Source organism: Cupressus sempervirens, chromosome 8 (assembly GCF_028749045.1).
Source record: "Cupressus sempervirens isolate cs-2001-9-10 chromosome 8, ASM2874904v1, whole genome shotgun sequence".
NCBI lineage: Eukaryota > Viridiplantae > Streptophyta > Pinopsida > Cupressales > Cupressaceae > Cupressus > Cupressus sempervirens.
This window is the reverse complement of record NC_143125.1, coordinates 661,791,245-661,802,430: the sequence shown is the minus strand read 5'-3', so window position 1 is coordinate 661,802,430 and position 11,186 is coordinate 661,791,245. Positions and strand designations below refer to the sequence as shown.

Below are 11,186 nucleotides of genomic sequence, written 5' to 3'. Positions count from 1 at the left end.
CTATTTATAAATTTAATACTCTTAAATAGCCTCCAATAGACATATGTATGTTACAACTAGATTAATGTCATTAAATATCTAATTTTTTTCATCTGAATCTTGGACCGAACTAACGCTCACTAACTGGTACTAGTTACTCTTCAATTGATCATTTATATGCTACCATAGCTACTACCAATTTATCTATGTCCATTTACAAGTTATGATTTACTTGCCCTCATTAATACCTTCAAACTCACGAATGTTTTATTACTAACTAACTCGTTCCCATTTATACCACTTATTTCCTAACCATACTACATTAACATACTACGAATACATGTTTTTTTTTAATTTTATCTACTACGAATACATGTTAGTGCATGGTTGCTAACTAGCAATCTATGTGAATGGCTAACTAATGATAATAAATTTTTTTTAACATTATTACTTTGGCTACTTTCCTTATATCTTATAATTACTTTCTTATTTTATCTTATGATCATATTCCCCTATAACATAATTGATTTCTTATAATATTCTAATCTCAAAAATATTAGAATAATCCCAAGAATATTAAAATGACCCATACCGCATTACCCCACTAAGAATATGAATTTCAATTCCTAGTGTCTAGCTATTCTTAAATCCTAACACTAATCATTGACAATATCAAAATTAAAACATGAACTTTGCATAGGATTACAAACTCAAATTTTAATATAATAAGTTCTCCCTTATCCTATGAGGTTAAGAAAGCTGCCACCCTATAGGCTATCTATATACATATATCTATATATATTTTTTAAAATGCAAAATCTTCTCCCATTAGAAGCTCATGTACCTGTTTTCTTTTCCCAAAGTGGGGTGACATGAGTCACATCGCCCTAGAACATCAAGAGGACAATCAAGTCAAATAGCAGCTTGTCTCACAAGGAAAATTTGACATATGGCATTCATTTCAACTTTTAACACTTTGCAAAACTTTCCCTAGTCCTAATTTATACATGAGTTGATGGGTGGGAAGTGTAATTTATAACTTTTCACTTTACCAAGCATTAGGCACCTAGGGAAAATTTGCTAACATGATGAGTTGAAAAGGAGTCATAAATGTATTCTTGGTATGCAAAAGTCAGCAACTAGCATCATTACCTTGTTTTTTTTTTCATCTCTTTTAATGTTGGTCACCTAGGGAGTGGGTTTAAGTCATTTCAAAAGCATGGACAAGCTTTAGCCTTCCCAAAACAATTAAGAAGGGTAGGTGCCATGTGGACCACTATCCCTTGTAAAGTTTTGACTTGTATTTTTTTATTGTTTTCTTTTCTTTCAAACTTTTATGAGGATTGCCCTTGGTGCCATGCAATTTCTTTTTTTTAGTATTATTATTGATATTAAATAAGCACTCTCTTTCCTTCATTGTAATTGAATTAGACCATGTCAGATCTATTTTATTTTATTGCATTAATAATACCTTGCATAGGATTGGGTGGATATTCTTTGAATGTTTTATTGGTCTGTAATAGACCTAAGATTTAATTTTGCATTCCCATACAAAATCCAGAAAGATAAATGAACACCTATAGCATGTTATTCTTATGCTTATATTCATTCTAAATTATTCTCTCGATTTTCTTCTTTTGCAATCTAGGATACTTAGGATAAGTAGTTGCAAGGATGATTTGGAGTTATTTATCAACTAAGGATAATTTTAAAATTGTAATTCATGTAACATTCAAACATTAAACTTAATACAATAAATATACATCTCATGACAAGAGTTTATATGGTACTATCTGAACTGTGCCTATCTATGCATTATGAAGTTTAGAAACCATTCTCACAAGGATTAAAATTATAATCTCATGCAGATTTAAATTTTAATGTACATTCATAATTAGTATATAATGGAACTAAATGATAATATTAATCAACAAGGATGATCCTTTCTCTATGTGCTATCTCTTTTATGATATCAAATTTAGTTGGGAAAATCCTTCTGTATATCACTCCAAACACCAAGTATTCTGAAGTTTTCAGAGATGTTCCTATCCAAGACAATAAGATAACAAAATTATTACAATAGATCTCTCTTCCATGATATTCTTATGATACACAAAGGTGATGAAATTGACGTATCAAATATACACAATGGAAATTCTTTTTGCTACACATGAACACACACAACCTTTCCACTGGATAGCTAAATTAAATCCATAACATCTTCTTACAATACATTCAGACTCACATAACAGAATTGAGTTTTCTCATAACCTCAACTTGGATACAACAAAGAATGTCTTAATCTCCTATGCACATGGAGGAACAATAAGAGCTCTAGATTCTCAAGATCATCCAATAGGGTCCTGCAAATCAGAGGTAAAAGTAATGAACCATGGAGGTTCACCTCCCAACCTAGGCCTCAAGGAGACCACCCCCATGCTAGGGGAAACAAGGCTCAACCAGGGTACATCCAAACATCATCATAGCAACATAAACTAACACAATCACACATTTTGCAACACATTTACAACCCGAACCAAGGTTTGCACAATGATCCAAAAATGGAATCATAACATTGGGTGAAGGTGGGATTTCAATTAGGAGACTTGCCATAACATACCAAAGCTATAACAACAATTTTCATGCCCTTTCGGGGCTTTCACAAAATAACAAGTTTTCATGCCCTTTCGGGGCTTTCACAAAACAACAAGTTTTCATGTCCTTTCGGGGCTATCACAAACATCCTCCAATCATACTACCATCAACCAAAGCACCATTGGATTTCCATACTCCATCAACCTTCTTACCACACCATCATTCTCCTTATTGTCCATAACAAGTTATGAAAGAATTTGGCATACAATGGAGGCCATACTCCAAGGTTCTCAACTATATCTCAAGCCCAACTAACCCCTTCACCCAAGGCTTGCTCTTCCCTCCCAAGGGTGAGTGAAGCCTTCACAACCATGAACAAATTTCAACATCCAAACAAAACAAGAAAATTTAAAAGAAACCCCAAGTAATTGCATGAACAATACACACCCTTACAATACAACACAACACAAAAATCCCAAGAACAATCCTACAAAAAGGCACTTTTACAATTTCCAATTTCAGCTATATGATATAAAGGAAGCATGGCATGAAGCACTAACTTGCTTACAAGCTATGGCAATGGAATGAAGACCCCTTCCTGCTTGGTTTCCAAACTTTCCCTTTCCAATCCTTGGTTGTCTCTAAAATTAGAGAGTGGGTGAATGATCACCAAGGTTGGCACAAGCTCCCTATAAAGACCTCCACTTTTATCCTCACCTACCCCTCTTACTTTTTGTATCTTTCCACCAATGAGAACTTAACCAAGTGCTTTAATGAGGGAAGAATTCATGTGACAATATGATTTTCGAATTGGCTTGGAAATGACTATTTTTGAGGGTCCCCTAGGTCCCCTAGACCCACTTATGATTATATTTAAACCCCCAACCCATACTATTACCATGTGGGTAGCTTATTTTCAAAAAATTGACACTTAGGAATCACTTTAGGCTCTCTAAAGTTCCTATCAACTTATAACTTGAATACCATCAAGAAGGTGACATTTCCTAACACTCTCCAAGGTGGTTTAATTGATTTCACAATGATGATTAGGCTTAGTAAAAGTGTCTTCATGCCAAGGAACGCTAATCTGACATGTCATTTACACATAGACAATTCAAGTGTCAAATGACACACTCACACATAAAAACACTTTACACATTACGATGACATGTCCCTAATTAATCATGCTCTCTATCTATAACACTCATGCACAATCACATTACGAAAAAAAAAAAAATACAATGAGGTTTTGAATCTTCTAGAGATTCACCTTGGCTTTACAGTGTTCACATAAGATTTAACCTTGTTTCCCCATTAATCTCCATGGTTCAACTTTCGTGCACACTCAACTTAAACATAAGTAACCCAATAAAATAATATAGGATACATACAAACACGTACAACATTGATCCAATATCTCATACTTCTCATTAACATATACAATTAATAATTATCATCTAATCATTTCTGTTCTAAGTATTATCGATAAAACATTGCAATATCATATTCCATTTAACTTTCATCTAAGTGCATATTCAAAACATTGCATTATCATTCTCATAAAATATTTAAAACATTGAAATATTGAATATGTGTATCAACAATAATCCTTCTTATTATAAATCATTTTCAATCAGAGTATCACCACAACTCTTTCTCATATAACAATGAAACTCTAAGTCATCTTTAGTGAATCATAAAAACAATATAAAATGGATCTTAACATATATGTCCTAAGTGAAAATCACTAATGTGCAGACCAATTAACTAGTAACTTTAGATCAAGTTAAACATAGCAACATTCCTAGCAATATCGCTTTATCACATTATGAGGGGTTTGTGTGATTTTCCAGGTTTAACTCCACAGACTATCAGAATGTTTCAATAATTATGTCGTAATAATTTAGAACCAATTTCAAACATATCCATATACCTAATTATCATCATAACCTATGCTCATAGTTGTTCTTAGTAGGATGAATGTTATTTTATCCTTCCTAACTGCCTAGTAGATCATCTGTAGTGTCTCATGGTTAGGTTCTTGTCTTGAACATTTTAAATCTCATTTCCATGTGGTCTTATCTTATCAACCTAATGTTATGGGATAGAGTATCAAAATCTACATTAGTCTCCTATAGGATCCCTTAAATCATTATTAGTAAGAAAACAAAATGTAAATCATAACTCAATTAACTCCTAACCATATTTATTTCATCAAGATCTAGAATAGGGTGCTAGTGTAGACCTTACATGTTTGACCCTTGTTGCCCGGTTATAAAATTGTTTCAATTTTATAGGCCATGGTTAATATTTGAAAATTGCCTGGTTTTAAGCCTTAAATTGGCCATTCTATCTTTGAATTTTGTGAGTCTTTAAGCCTCCATCTCTCCTGCTCGTTAGCAGCTTCGCACAGCACTTGAAATCGCTAAAACCCAACTTCTAAGCCTCAAGTTATTAAAGGTTAATGATCGCCTCCCAAAACGTGTTTTTCCTAACCTCCCAATAGGTTAATGATAACATTCAAAAATACGTTTTTCTTAACCTCTCAAAAGGTTAATGTCAACGCCCAAAAATACGTTTTTCCTAACCATTAACCTCTTAAAAGGTTAATGATAACCATCAAAAACATGTTTTTCCTAACCTCTATAAAATAGTTATTAACCTATTTGAAATTCCAAATCAGACATGAAGATGGTTCGAAATAGAAAATGGGGATGATAAAGTTATCTTGGCTGAGCATATGCCCAAGTGGAGAAAGATGCAGGCACCCCATCATTTTAACAGAAGAAAGAATCACACTCTTTAAAATCTCGGGCACAAGATGGTGGAAGTATTTCTTTTGTCATGATTATAGTATATGCATCGAAATGATTAATTGATGAAGACAGTATTCAGGAAGGCTAGATGTGTATATCAAGAAACTCATCTTTGATCAAAACCATATCTCCTACGGTATCTTGATTCAACAAACAAAAGCTTGGAAAATCGTTGGTACCTAATAAAGGTTGAATTGAAAGATGCTCGTGAGGAATGAAACGGGCTCTATAAATCTAGTCACAAAAGCATTAGCAACTGTTGGTTGCAAAACGGAGGTCATACCTAATCCAATAACCATTCATTACCATTTGCCAGGGGGTCTTTCTGTTCATGTGCACAGAGAGTTTGAAGATTTTCTTGTTGAACTTACTAGTTATTTACCCCATGGAAAGGAAGGAATTTCCCAATTTTACAATGAATGTTGGAAGGTGTTTAATTCTTTGAGTTCACTGGAATTGAAATCTTTGGAGGAGCCACTATATCTTTTTGGCCAGTTTTTCAAAGATCTAGTGGCATTCCTAACTCTTGCCTCTTACTTGCCACAAAATGCTGGTGACATAGCCCAGAAGTATATTAAAGATCCAGTTTTACTTAATTTCATTGATGCAGAGTGCTTCATTGTGAGCACGGTAAAAGCTTTGCGGACACCAATGATAAATGCAAGTATGGTTCTACGTGATAGACATTTTGGAGGGATAAATTATCCTGTTGGTGGTGTAGGTGGAATTGCCACAAATCTAGCTAAAGGTCTAATCAATAATGGTGGCTCGATTCTATACAAGGAAAATGTCACAAATATTAAACTGGAAAATGGAAAAGCTGTAGGAGTGAGGCTCTCTGATGGTAGAGAATTTTATGCCAAGAAGATCATTTCAAATGCAACTAGATGGGACACCTTTGGACGACTTTTAAGACTAGAGGAGCTTCCTAAAGAGGAACAAAATTTTTAGAGTTTATATGTAAAAGTACCTTCTTTTCTTTCCATTCACTTGGGAGTGAAAGAGAGTGTTTTGCCATCGAGTATAGATTGCCATCATTTTATTCTAGAGGATGACTAGGGAAAACTAGAGGAAACATATGGAATCATTTTTCTCAGTATTCCAACTATTTTAGATCCTTCACTAGCTCCTAACAGTTGCCATATTCTTCATGTCTTTACTACTGCATGGATTGATGATTGGAAGGGCCTCTCATTTAGAGATTATAATGCCAAGAAAGAAACTGTGGCCAATGAAATTATTAGCAGGTTGGAGAAGACCCTTTTTCCAGGCTTGAAAGATGTAATAAATTTTAAAGAGGTTGGTACACCTAAGACACATAGACATTTCCTTGCTCACGAGGATGGAACTTATGGACCTATACCTCGTAAAAATCTGAAAGGGTTGCTTGGGATGCCATTTAACACAACGACTGTAGATGGTTTATATTGTGTTGGGGATAGCTGTTTTCCTGGGCAAGGATTCATAGCTTTTGCTTTCTCAGGAATAATGTGTGCATATTCAATCAGGTATATCAAAAGGAACATTGTGAGGAGAAGTGCATAATCATATGATAATCACACGATAGTATCAGAATTGAAACATTTAAGTGGTCAACCAGAAGTGGTGTAGGCCAATATTATTTTCAAATGATTGATCTTGTGAGCACCATACCTGGCTGTAGCACATAACTTATTTGACAAAATGATTGAGAGTCTCCAGCCTCATGCCATGTCTTTGAACCACTGTTATGGTTAATCAGCGACAGCAGCATTGCTTATTACATTAGAGTTCTGCTGTACATGAGAGCGTTGCAGCTTGTGTAAAGAGAAATGTATGTTCCTTTCTACGTAATCAGGCATATCTGCAATATAAATGAACGAAACAAGTCAATCAAGAGTGATGTATGACAAATGTTTGAAAGAATGTCTCATGAAAATGGGATTCTGTGATTGTTGTCAGATCGGACTAAACTCACAAACAAGAAGCAAACTATAAAGATTCTGGTAGCCAGTGGGGATTCCTTGAAAGGTGAGAATAGCAAGATCACAAAAGACATCCTGTGGCTTCTCTGGTGCGATTGTGCATACACAAACATACCCCAATCAGTGTCTTTTGATAATGTGAGAATTATGCATCTTATTGGGTTCTTCAATAAAATATGGACATTACGAGGATGTTTGGAAATCATTTTGGAAAATGCGTGAGTTGGGAATGAAAGTGGATCATTTCAAATTTGCTACCATGTTGAGCGTATGCGCCAAGCTTGGTGACCCGAGATAGGGAAAGAAGATCCATAACCACATAGTTAGAACCGGCTTCTGATCTCATCTTTTTGTATCCAATGCATCAGTTGATATGTATGCTAAGTGTGGAAGGCTAGCAGAAGCTCATATGGTGTTTGATGAAGCTTCTGAATGAGATGGAATTTCTTGGAATGTACTAATTACAGGATATGCAAAAAGTAATGATCTTAATCAACATTAAAGATCTTCAAAGAAATACCTCAACCAGATGTTGTCTCTTGGGATGCTGTGATAGCAGTGTATACTCAAAATGAGTTTGCGGAGAAAGCCTTGGAGGTATTTAATCAAATGCAATTGACTGGCATAAATCCATATGCCTCAACCTTCACCAGTGTCCTCCCGGCCTGTGCTAATTTGAGCACAATTAAAACAAGGCATAATAGAGGACTGGCTACAGCTTTTGTGAGATGTGAGTGGAGCTTTTAAACCTGGCATTCTTATAGCTTTAGTGGGAGTTAGTGGAGCCGATAAGACCGCATTCATGGATGTATTAGCTGGACGGAAAACAAGTGGATGTCAGAGGGGTAATCACACTGGAATGTCTGGTGCTCTTGAAATATAAAGAGTCGAGGAATGTATTTTTCAAAAGATATGCTGAATCTTACAAAATAAGAATATGTAGCAGTTTGATAGAGTTGCCAAATATTAGGCATGCCAGTTGTTTGAGGAAGATCATTGTTAATCACTATCGAATCTTGAAAGATGTGCCAGCTATTAAAAGTTTGAATGGATTGGTAAGGATCTGGATTGTGTATTGTCCAAAGCTAGAGAGTATTAAAGTTATTGAACTATTGAAAAGATTGAAGAGAACCTTCATTAACCAATGCCCAAAGTGGAGGGTGAGTTTTTCTTTGAAGAGGTTGAGGAGTGTCTTTATTGGGAATCGCCTAAGGCTACAGAGTATACAAGGCATTGAATTTTTAACAAGCCTGGAAAGCTTTGTCATTACCAGATGTCCCCAGTTGTGGCAGGCACCAGGTTTTGAAAGACTCGAAGGACTAAAGAAGATGATTATTATAGATACTCTTATAGCAAGTTGTGTTGAAATATTACAAAGATTGTCATGGAAGCTACACATTTCAGGGCTTTTCAGGATAGATCAATTGTGTCTGGGTAGATAGAGTTAGTAGCTAGAAGAATCAGTGATTGAATATGTATACATTCTTGGGAATTCTAGCTAAAAGATTTGCTTTTGAATGTCTTCTTTGTATAGGTTAATTTTCTTGAGGTTAATTAACCTTCCAAAATTATGTATTTTGGGGGTGGTTATTAACCATGAAGAGGTAGTTACTAACCTCTATGTCTATATAAGGACATCTTTTAGCATTGTAAAGTGGACTTTTTGGTTGGAAAAATAAGGGAACACTATGTTGAAATTTTGATCTAGGGATAAATTTTGGAAAGTATGTACACTTTTTATCTCTGAAATGAAAAATCTCTATTGTTTTTCTTGGTGCAAGGAAATGAAATGAGACCTTCTTTGCATTTCTTATTTTAAAATCCAAATTGTTATACATTGTAGTGGACATTCTCATGGTGCTATGCGAGTGTTTACGGATGATAATGAATGTTCTTAATAATACAGGTTGCTTTCAAGCGTAGTTCTTGAGCACCTCTGTTATCGATCTTGTTAACCACAGAAGGTTGTGAGGACGTGTGGTGCATTCATCTTCCACGACTTTGTCTTGAACTTTGAAGTTTTAATTTCTTTAATCGAAAAACCTTTTAAAAATTATATCATACGAGGGAGCCGCCCCTCAAAACGCAGAGGAAGGCTGCATACCAAGGGCCTATCCAACTGTTGTGAACGGTTTGCCACACATTCCATTGGGCAATTCTACTGTGACAAATTTGTTTACCAATAACCCTCAATCGTGCTCCAAAAGTTACCAAACCTTACCAAAAGCCTTAAATGGATAAAAGATACATAAAAAAGGTTCTAAAAGAACTTATTTTACCATCCTTCCCTTCAAAACACAAAGATGATCAATTAGACATAATTAAATAACTATGAGCAATTTAGGCCTTAAGAGGCTTGCTCACCTTAACTTGCCTCAACCTAGGACTAGGTTAGTCCATTATTCAGCTAGTTGTGTGGCTAGCACTAATACAATCCAAAATATCCTAGGAGCTCTACGGTTTTCACAAGCCTACCTAGGTGCCCTTGCACCTTACTCCCCCACAAAAGGAAACTATGTCATTCCTTTGGACAATAGGTCTTGGGGGATGCTTGCTTTGTTGAAGTTTTCCTCACCAACCCAAGTTACTTTTAAATCTAGCTTTCCCTTCCATTTTATCACATGCTTCATGTACACCTTGTACTACTATAGGCTTTAGATCAATACTGACCCCATGACTGCTCTAAAGTAGCTTAACCTTGGAGGAAACCAAATCTTGCACATTGAAAATAGGAGAGATGCACAAATCTAACATGGAAAATAAATTTTATAGGCATTGGTTCCATATTTGGCTTTAATTTTGCAAGGTCACACTCTTTTCATTTTCATCTTAGTGGGTACTCCTTTCTACAACCTAGACTTGTTCATATGTACCATAACATAATCACCAATAGAAAACTAAATGTCATTCCTTCTTTCATACACCTTGGCTTTCAAATTTGGGGTATTATCTTTGATAGTTTTCTTGACTTGTTATTGGATTTCTTTCATGGTTTGGGAAAAAATTTCAACATGTCCACTTCTATGCTCCATGCCTCCAAGATCACTCAACTCACATACACCATTTGATACATTCCATACACAATTTCAAAAAGGATTCTTCCTGTGGTCCTATTCCGACTATCATTGTAAGAATTCTATACTTGGGAAATGATCACATCCTATGCTTTCCCATAATCTTTAGTTAGGCACCTCAAGAGATTACCTAGCACCTTTCTCAGCACCACAATCTAGCCATTAGTATGAGGATAGTATGTTGAACCAACTGACAAGTTGGTACCAAGTCTTCTCTACAAAGTCTTCCAAAAGTGACTCATGAAATTTACATCCCTATCTGAAACTATGCTCAATGGAAGTACATCAATCCTTACAACCTCTTTAAATAATAGGTTTATAATGTAGCTAGCATCATTGGTAGTTTTACATGGAATGAAGTGTCCCATTTTACTAAATATGTCAACAACTACATAGATATTGTCATAGCCCTATATATTCTTGGCAAGACCTATTATGAAGTCCATTATCACACACTCTCATGGCCTATTTAGGATTTGTAAGGGATGATATAGACCTGCATTACTCATTCTACTTTTGCCTTCATACATACCGTGCATTTCTATACATACCTAGTCACATCTCTAACTAGTTTAGGCCAATAATAGAACCTTTGGTCAAGTTCTAGAGCTTTTCTCACACAAAAAGTGTCTACTTAGGCTTCCATTGTGCTTCTCCTGCATTAGGTTCTCCCTTATTGATCCTCCTGAAACACACAAGTAATTTCCCTTAAATAGGAATCCATTTTGCAAGGTAAATTCAGAGAACTTTCTATGGAA

At 35.3% G+C, this 11,186-nt stretch overlaps 1 pseudogene; it reads left to right on the top strand.

Annotated features, from left to right (window-relative positions):
- The first annotated feature begins 5,591 nt into the window (after positions 1 to 5,591).
- On the top strand, positions 5,592 to 8,796 carry LOC149544190 (prolycopene isomerase, chloroplastic pseudogene; annotated as a pseudogene).
- Positions 8,797 to 11,186: the final 2,390 nt, after the last annotated feature.